The sequence below is a fragment of the Fukomys damarensis genome, unplaced genomic scaffold, assembly GCF_012274545.1.
Source record: "Fukomys damarensis isolate Sample0158 unplaced genomic scaffold, DMR_v1.0_HiC HiC_scaffold_37, whole genome shotgun sequence".
In the NCBI taxonomy this organism is placed as follows: Eukaryota; Metazoa; Chordata; class Mammalia; order Rodentia; family Bathyergidae; genus Fukomys; species Fukomys damarensis.
Window position 1 is genome coordinate 51,678,956 of NW_022900949.1, and position 9,068 is coordinate 51,688,023.

Genomic DNA, 9,068 nt, shown 5'->3' on the forward strand with positions numbered 1-9,068 from the left:
TTGTTTTGGCTTGCTTTGATATGCTTTTGTTTCTTTTATCTTTATCTTCTTAAAAGCACCATTATACTAGGATGAGAAACAGGGTTTCAGTATGTTGTAGAATTTTGTAAGCAATTTTGGGATTCAAGCCATTCTGACCCTTCTTTCACAAGCCAATATAGATGTCAAGGTTCTTGAACCATTTGTTGATAAAAAAAGTTTAAGTGATTTTAGATGGGTGTGGTGGTACATGCCTGTAAATCCCAGCACTTGGGAGGCAGGAGGATTGTGGTAAACTCCAGGCCAGGCTGGGCTACATAATGAGGCTCTGTCTCAAACAAAAAAACAAAACAAAGAAATTTTAAGAGGACAGAGACACTGATGTGTGTTTGAGGAGCTCTATTATAAGTTTCTTGGAAATAAAAGTGCTTGTGCTACTTTACAGTTTCATAGAAAAGTTTTAGTTACCTGTGACTCAGGAGAAGGTGATTTTATTATGAAACAACATGGCCTGTATATGAGTGTATTGAAAATGCACTCTAATTTCATGAAAATTTCTGTAACAAGATTCTTCAGAATACCTTTGGCCATGATAATATCCATCACTGCTTTCCTTGCCCTTTTCTTGATCAGTGAGAAGTACAGCAAGAGCCTTTTGTATCCAGTGGCCATGCACATACATGGGTAATATTGGTGGATTTATTGAAATTTCTGAGTTTATTCTAAATTAGTTGTTTCAAAATATTTATCAAAGCTTCTTTGCTGAAAGTTGATTTTTGTCTCCTACTGATATGGGGGAATACTATAACTCCCAACCTGCTAGATGTCATATACACCAAGTTTGTGTTTCCCCAAATCAAAGAATGAATTCTAAGGAACAATGAAGGTTAAGAATAGGAAAAATTTATTGAGAGAAATAGCTCCTAAGAGAAAGGAGGGGACCCAAAAATGGGTTGCCAAGGATCAAATTCTCAAAAGAAGTTTATAGAGCAGAATCATGAGCTGGATAGAAAATCATGAGGTGGGTACAACATGTGTCAAAACTATAATTAATCAGGCTGGGAATTTAGCTCAGTGGTTCTGCTGCCTGCCTTGCAAGCTCAAGGTCGTGAGTTCAATCCCCAGTACAGCGGTGGGGGGTGAGGTGGGTTAAATATAAGCCACAGGTAAACCACACTCTGGCCCTTAGGCACAGTTGGATGCATCTACTAAGAAAAAAACAAGAAACTATAATCAACCAGTAAGATTACATAATATCTGAAGACGACTGGGTAATAAATTTGTCCTTAAGAATAATCTGTCCCACCCCATGAGGAGCCAAGGGTGTATGTTTCATCATTGCCTCTTGTAAATAATCTAAGGAGAGAACAGACCCAGGAAGGCCCCAAAGACCCCAGAGGGGGTTTCTTCAGCTGCCTGCCTGCCTGCCTGCCTGTGATCACCCGGCGGCGTGCGTGCGAGCTCCCGGCCTGCGCGACAACAGACCCAGGAAGGAAGGTAGCCGCGTGGGCACCCTTGAAACACCCACACGACACCCCACCCTTCTCAAAACTCCAGATCCGGCCAGTCCTTAGACCAACTCTGCAGAGGCATAGGTTCCCATGAAGGGTAGTTTTCTGAGCTCCCAACTTTGAACATCTTTAAAGAAAGGGCTGGGGAAACCTGTAATAGAACTGAGTGGAGTTCAACCCTGAGGGTAAGGAAACTAAAGTTAGGCCTTGTAGATTGTGTTCAGTCTCAGTCGTGAGGAACAGCCATTGGCTAGCTATAACCAGGGGATTGGGTTCCGCATATGACTGTGCATGTGGTATAATATGAGATCAGAGATAGCCTGAAAGAGGACCTTCAAATTCTTTTTCTTTCCCTCTCTCTTGTCTCTTTTTTCCTCTTTCCACCCTAAAATTTCTTTCTTTTTTCTGTCCTGTCTCTCCAACTCAGTCTCTTGCTCCACCATAGTGTCCCTCATCTCCCTTTTTATTCCAGTTCCTGAAGAACTCAGACTTCTTTTTTTATTTTTTGTTTTTAGGACGGGTTTCTCTTTATGTTCTTTTCTCCAGTCATTTTACCTCACTCATGGCTCTGTACCTTCAAGGGAAGGCAAGCGCCTGTTACTGTTAAGGGGATATATTCCTGTCCTTATTCCTGCACTCTCTCTATCCCCCCTGAACTTAATAGCTTTGTAAAGATAGTAAGGTAATTCTACAACCTCTGGATTCACTTCAAACCTGCTCTAATTCTTTCACTTATCTAATCCTCTTGTTCTAAGTCGAACCCCCCATCCTAAATGGTAAAGATGCCATATTGAAAAGAATATTCACTGCAAACATACTATGAGCTGCTTCTTGAAATTAATCTAATTCACATGAGTTAAAGGTGATACATTAATGACTACCATAAGTGGTCAGTTGGCAAGCTGTGCCTGATCCTATTGGGCTGCTGAATGTATCAATTGGGACAAAGAGTGGTGATTGATTTAAAGAGTTGTTTTCTCTGATATTATGAAAACGAGAATGTCTATGAGTCATTAGAAACTCAAAAGCTAAAACGCAACTATATTAGGAAGATTTAAGTAATACCCAGAAATTAAAGAAGGACAACCCAACAATAAAAATAAAAATGAGAAAACACTTAAGCAAGACACAAAAACAAATATCCAGTTCACCAATAGCAAATAGTAGGACAAATGAGGATGAAAAGTCTGATAGTGAACCAACAGGACTCCCTGGACCCATAGCACAGGAGGTAACAAAATTGATCAATCAGGCTCTAGAAAAATTCAAATCAGAAATAATTTCCCAGCTAGCCAGAGAGATGATGAGCAAAATAGAAGTCATGATTCGAGACTCTAGAGCAGAAACTGAGAAAAAAATAGATGAGCTCAAGACTGTGATAGAAGCCATGAAGACTCAGCATAAGAAAGACATGGAAACAATGAATGCCCAACAGAGGAAAGAAATGGAATCCATAAAACAGATTCAAACAGATATCCAGGAGATTAAAAACTCTATTGAAAGTGTACGAAACAGAATAAAAGATTGCGAAGATAGAATTTCAGATATAGAAGATAGGATAGCAGTCAGTGACCGTGAAAAAAGAGGTCTATTAAAAACAGTAAGGGATCATGAGAAATCAATCCAACAACTCCTAGACGATACAAAGAAAAATAACATAAGACTGATAGGAATTCATGAAAAAACAGGAGAAAACACAAATGATATAAAAAAGCTCTTCACAGAATTAATGACAGAAAACTTCCCAAACAGAAGGGAAGAATTAGACATACAGATAAGTGAGGCATATAGAACCCCAACTAGCCACGATCAAAAAAAATCTACACCTAGACATATAATAATCAAGATTCCAGAAATCCAACAGAAAAACAAAATACTACAAGCAGTAAGAGAAAAGAAACAAATCACATGCAAAGGGAAGCCCATTAGAATCACAGCAGACTTTTCAACACAAACCCTTAGGTCAAGGAGAGCCTGGAGTGAGGTATTCCAAGTCCTAAAAGAAAAGAATCTCCAACCTAGACTTTTGTATCCTGCAAAACTCTCTTTCAAAATAGATGGGGAAATAAAATACTTCCACGACAAAGAGCACCTGAGAAATTTCATGAACACCAAACCAGCACTGCAAGGAATTCTAAACAATATCCTAGAAAAGGACAACGAAATTCACAATAACATGAGGCCCAACAGACCAAATCAAATAGGCAAGGCAAGAAACTAAAAGGAGATGGGAGAAAAAGTAAAAAGAGTCAACAAATGGACAAAAACATGACAAGAATAAGTCAAAATATATCAGTTGTAACCATCAATGTTAATGGCCTCAATTCACCAATCAAGAGAAACAGATTGGCAGAATGGATTAAGAAGCAAAATCCAACAATATGTTGTATACAAGAAACACACCTAGTGCAAAAGGAAGTCCATAGACTGAAAGTGAAAGGATGGAAAACAATTCTCCATGCGTCAGGAGTCCAGAAAAAAGCAGGGGTAGCAATCTTATTCTCAGATAAAGTAAATTTCAAACCAAAACTCATTAAGAGAGACAAAGAAGGACACTACATCCTTGTAAAGGGAACAATTCAAGAGGAAGAGCTGACAATCATAAACATATATGCACCAAATATAAATGCCCCCAACTATATAAAACAAATATTAAGTAACATGAAAAACCAAATAAGCACTAATACAATTGTAGTGGGGGATTTAAATACCCCACTATCACAAATTGACAGATCTACTAGGCAGAAAATCAACAATGAAATAATAGAACTGAACCAAGCTTTGGAACACATGGACTTAATAGATGTTTATAGAGTATTCCACCCCCAAAAACCAGAATATACATTCTTTTCGGCTGCACATGGATCATTCTCCAAAATAGACCACATACTGGCTCACAAAACAGGTCTAAATAAATGCAAAAAAATTGAAGTCATCCCCTGTTTATTATCAGATCATAGTGCAATCAAACTAGACATCAATAGCACAAGAAACTATAGAAACTTCACAAGCACATGGAAACTGAACAACACTCTCCTAAACAATCAATGGATTACAGAGGAAATTAAAGAAGAAATTAGACAGTTTTTACAAATAAATGAGAATGCCAATACAACATACAGGAATCTTTGGGACACAATGAAAGCAGTTCTACGTGGAAAATTCATAACATTGAATGCCCACACTAGGAAAACAGAGCGGGCTCAAATAAACAACTTAACGATGAAACTTAGACTCCTAGAAAAACAAGAGCAAGAAAAACCCAAAGCTCGAACAAGAGAGGAAATTATAAAGATCCGAGCAGAAATCAATGCAATTGAAATTAAGAAAACGATACAAAAAATAAATGAAACAAAGAGCTGGTTTTTTGAAAGAATAAATAAAATTGACAAACCCTTAGCTAATCTTATCAAAAAAAGGAAAGAAAAGGCTCAGATCCATGCAATTAGGAATGAAAAAGGCGAAGTCACAACAGATCCGAAAGAAATCCAGAGGATCATGAACACCTACTTTGAGAACCTGTACTCTAATAAAATGGAAAACACAGAAGAAATGGACAGATTTCTAGATACTTATGAATTACCAAAGTTGAACGAAGAAGATAAAAACATTTTAAACACCCCAATCACAATCAGTGAAATTGAAAATGTAATTAAAAACTTACCAACAAAGAAAAGCCCAGGCCCTGATGGATTCACTGCTGAATTTTACAAGACATTTAGAGAAGAACTACTACCATTACTCTTCAAACTTTTCAATGAAATTGAAAGAGAAGCTATACTTCCAAATTCATTCCTGGAAGCAAGTATCACTCTGATTCCCAAACCAGAGAAAGATACAACCAAAAAGGAGAACTACAGACCAATCTCCTTAATGAATATAGATGCAAAAATCCTTAATAAGATACTAGCAAACAGAATACAGAGGATTATTAAGAAGATCATCCATCATGACCAAGTCGGATTTATTCCAGAGATGCAAGGGTGGTTCAACATACGAAAGTCAGTGAATGTAATACATTATATTAACAAAGTCAAGGACAAAAACCATATGATCCTCTCAATAGATGCAGAAAAAGCATTTGATAAAATTCAACACCCATTCATGATAAAAACCCTGCAAAAAATTGGAATAGATGGTCTATACCTCAATTTAATAAAGGCTATTTATGAAAAACCATCAGCCAACATCATATTGAATGGCCAAAAACTGAAAACCTTCATGTTAAAATCAGGAACAAGACAAGGATGCCCACTATCGCCACTTCTCTTCAATATAGTTCTGGAAACATTAGCCACAGCAATTAGACAAGAGAAAGAAATTAAAGCAATAAAGATAGGAAAGGAAGAAGTTAAACTATCATTATTTGCTGATGATATGATACTCTACATTGAAGATCCAAAAAACTCCACCAAAAAACTTCTAGACTTAATTGACAGATTCAGTAAAGTATCTGGATACAAGGTGAATACCCAAAAATCAATAGCCTTTCTATACACAAATAACAGACAGACAGAAAGAGAAATAAGGGAAAAAATTCCTTTTACAATAGCATCCAAAAAAATGAAGTATCTAGGAATCAATCTAACAAAAGAAACAAAAGATCTCTACACTGAAAACTACAGCACTCTGAAAAAAGAAATCGAAGAGGATATAAAAAAATGGAAAGATATCCCCTGCTCCTGGGTAGGAAGAATCAACATAGTGAAAATGGCCATACTACCGAAACTGCTATATACATTCAATGCAATGCCAATTGAAATTCCAACACTATATTTCACAGAACTAGAAAAAAGAATCCAAAAATTCATTTGGAACCACAAGAGACCTAGAATAGCAAAAGCCATTATAGGCAACAGTCACATGGCACCAGGTGTAACAATTCCCAATTTGAAACTATACTACAAAGCCACTGTGATAAAATCAGCATGGTACTGGCAAAGAAATAGGCCTGAGGATCAATGGAACAGACTGGAAGACACAAAAACAAATGCAGATGTACTCAGCTACCTCATCTTCGACAAAGGAGCTCACCATCCTCAGTGGAGGAAAGATAGCCTCTTTAATAAATGGTGTTGGAAAAACTGGATATCAACCTGTCACAGATTAAAATTAGACCCTTATCTTTCGCCATGCACTAAATTAAAATCCAAATGGATTAAAGATCTAAATATTAAAACAGAAACATTAAACTTGCTGGAAAGTAAGTTAGGCAGAACTCTGGAAGACATTGGTATAGGAAAAGACTTTATGAACAAATCCTCAGTAGCACGGGAACTAGCAGAAAGAATCAACAACTGGGATCTCATCTTACTAAAAAGCTTCTGTACTTCAAAAGAAACCATTAGCAGAACTAAGAGACAATCTACAATGTGGGAAAAAATTTTTACCAGCTGTACCTCAGACAAAGGACTATTATCAAGGATATATAAAGAACTCAAAACAATCAGTCCCCCCAAATATAAAGACCCGATCCAAAAATGGGCATCCGAAATGAACAGACATTTCTCATACAAAGAAGTAAAAGCAGCAAGAAAATATATGAAAAAATGTTCCACATCACTGGTCATTCGAGAGATGCAGATGAAAACAACACTGAGATTCCACCTCACCCCACAAAGAATGGCTGCTATCAAGAAATCACACAATAACAAATGTTGGCGGGGTTGTGGGGAGAAAGGAACCCTCCTCCATTGTTGGTGGGAGTGCAGACTAGTGCAACCACTATGGAAATCAATATGGAGATACCTCAAAGAGCTTGGACTGGAGGTTCCATTTGACCCAGCCATCCCTCTGTTGGGTATCTTTCCAAGAGAACTAAAAGAATCATATCACAGAGAAGTATGTGCACCCATGTTTATAGCGGCACAGTTTGTAATAGCTAAATCTTGGAAACAGCCTATTTGCCCATCTGTTGGAAACTGGATAAAGAAGATGTGGTTTTTCTATAAAATGGAATATTACTCAGCCATAAAGAATGAGAAATTAGATTGATTCATAGGAAAATGGATACATATTGAAGATATACTCCTAAGTGAAATAAATAAGTCACACATGTGTAAATACCAAATAGTTTCCCTGGTGTGAATAATCTGCAACAATGCATAAGAATCTAATAAGATTACTGACATTTAGAAATGGGAAGAAAGGAGCTAAAGGTGTAGGGAAGGTGTGATGGGTAGGGGAAGAACAAAAAGGGAAAAGAAAAAAATGTGAGAGAATGAAAAGATGAAAATAAAGTGTTTGTAGATGGGGAGGGGAGGAGGGGGTGAAGGGAGGGCAGAGGTAAGGGGAAAAAATGAGAATCAAGACTTGCCATGTAGAGGTACGTGATCCCAACAATGAATGTAACTGTACTGTATCCCTAAAATGTACCAATAAACTCAATAAAATTAATTAAAAAAATTTAACCCACTGCTCTGTATAACCAATATGAATAAAAATAAATTTATAAATAAGAGGGGAAGAGACTGTTCTATAGAACTATTGGTGCTGACAGGTGTAAAGAGGCTGAAGATGTGACATGTCCATCAGATGTAGCCACAGTGGTAACTAGCTTTACAGGGCAGAGGTGAAAATTAAATTTCACAGTGGAAAAATTAGTGTAAAACTAATGAGAATGGCAACCCACTTTCCCATTGCCCTTCTGTCTCTCTTAATAAATATTTCAATAAATTTTAATAATAAATTTGTCCTACTCTTAAAAAAATCTTATGCAGAATAATTGTATACATATTAAAATATCCTCATTTAAGCCTATGCCAGTAGGGCATCCTAGAAAAAAATCCAATTATATGAAGACTACTCAGAAGATGATTTTTCTTCTACATAATTTATGTTCACTTTTCTGCTCTAGACATGATCAAAAACATTTTTCCCCAGAGAACAATTTCAACTAGTTCAGGCCTTGATGACAAAATAAAAGTAGGAATGTACCATGTAATGGTAATGTGAACTCATCGTCTTCAGCAACTTTACTTTAGAAATTTCAGCCAAGTCTAAATGGTATGTATCAAAAAGACAGAGATAGTAGTACAGGCTTGTAACGAATAGATTTATAAATAGAATGCTGACCCATGAGTGATACTTCAACCCAAACCTCCTACATAGCATTTGACAAACCAGCAGGAGAAGCCTTGATGGAGGCTATACAGTGTGCCTCCGAGGGTCTCACAGATATTTCAAAAAATGAATCATTTGGCTATCAAATGTAGCAAGTGCTTAGTTTGACAGGCAAGAACAGAAAATGCAATAGTTCAGTTTTGTGTGTGTTGTTTTTGTTTTTAGGTGCTAAGGATGAGCCTTGAGCTTTGTACATGCTAAACAGCCCTCCAGCCAGCCTCCATAGAGCCACAACCCCAGAAAGCCAGGTTTTGTTATTTTTTGTTCTTTATGTTTTGTTTTTTGCTTAACTGTCAAAAATGAGTGTTGTAATGGTCCATGCATTTTAAAAATGCTTTCCTCACCTCCCCCAGAGAAACCCTATTCAAGTCATTGTTTTTCTTCAAAATCAACCAATTTATTACAAACTCAAAACTGCGGTTTCTGAATTCTTTTTTTTTTTTTTTTTTTTTTTTT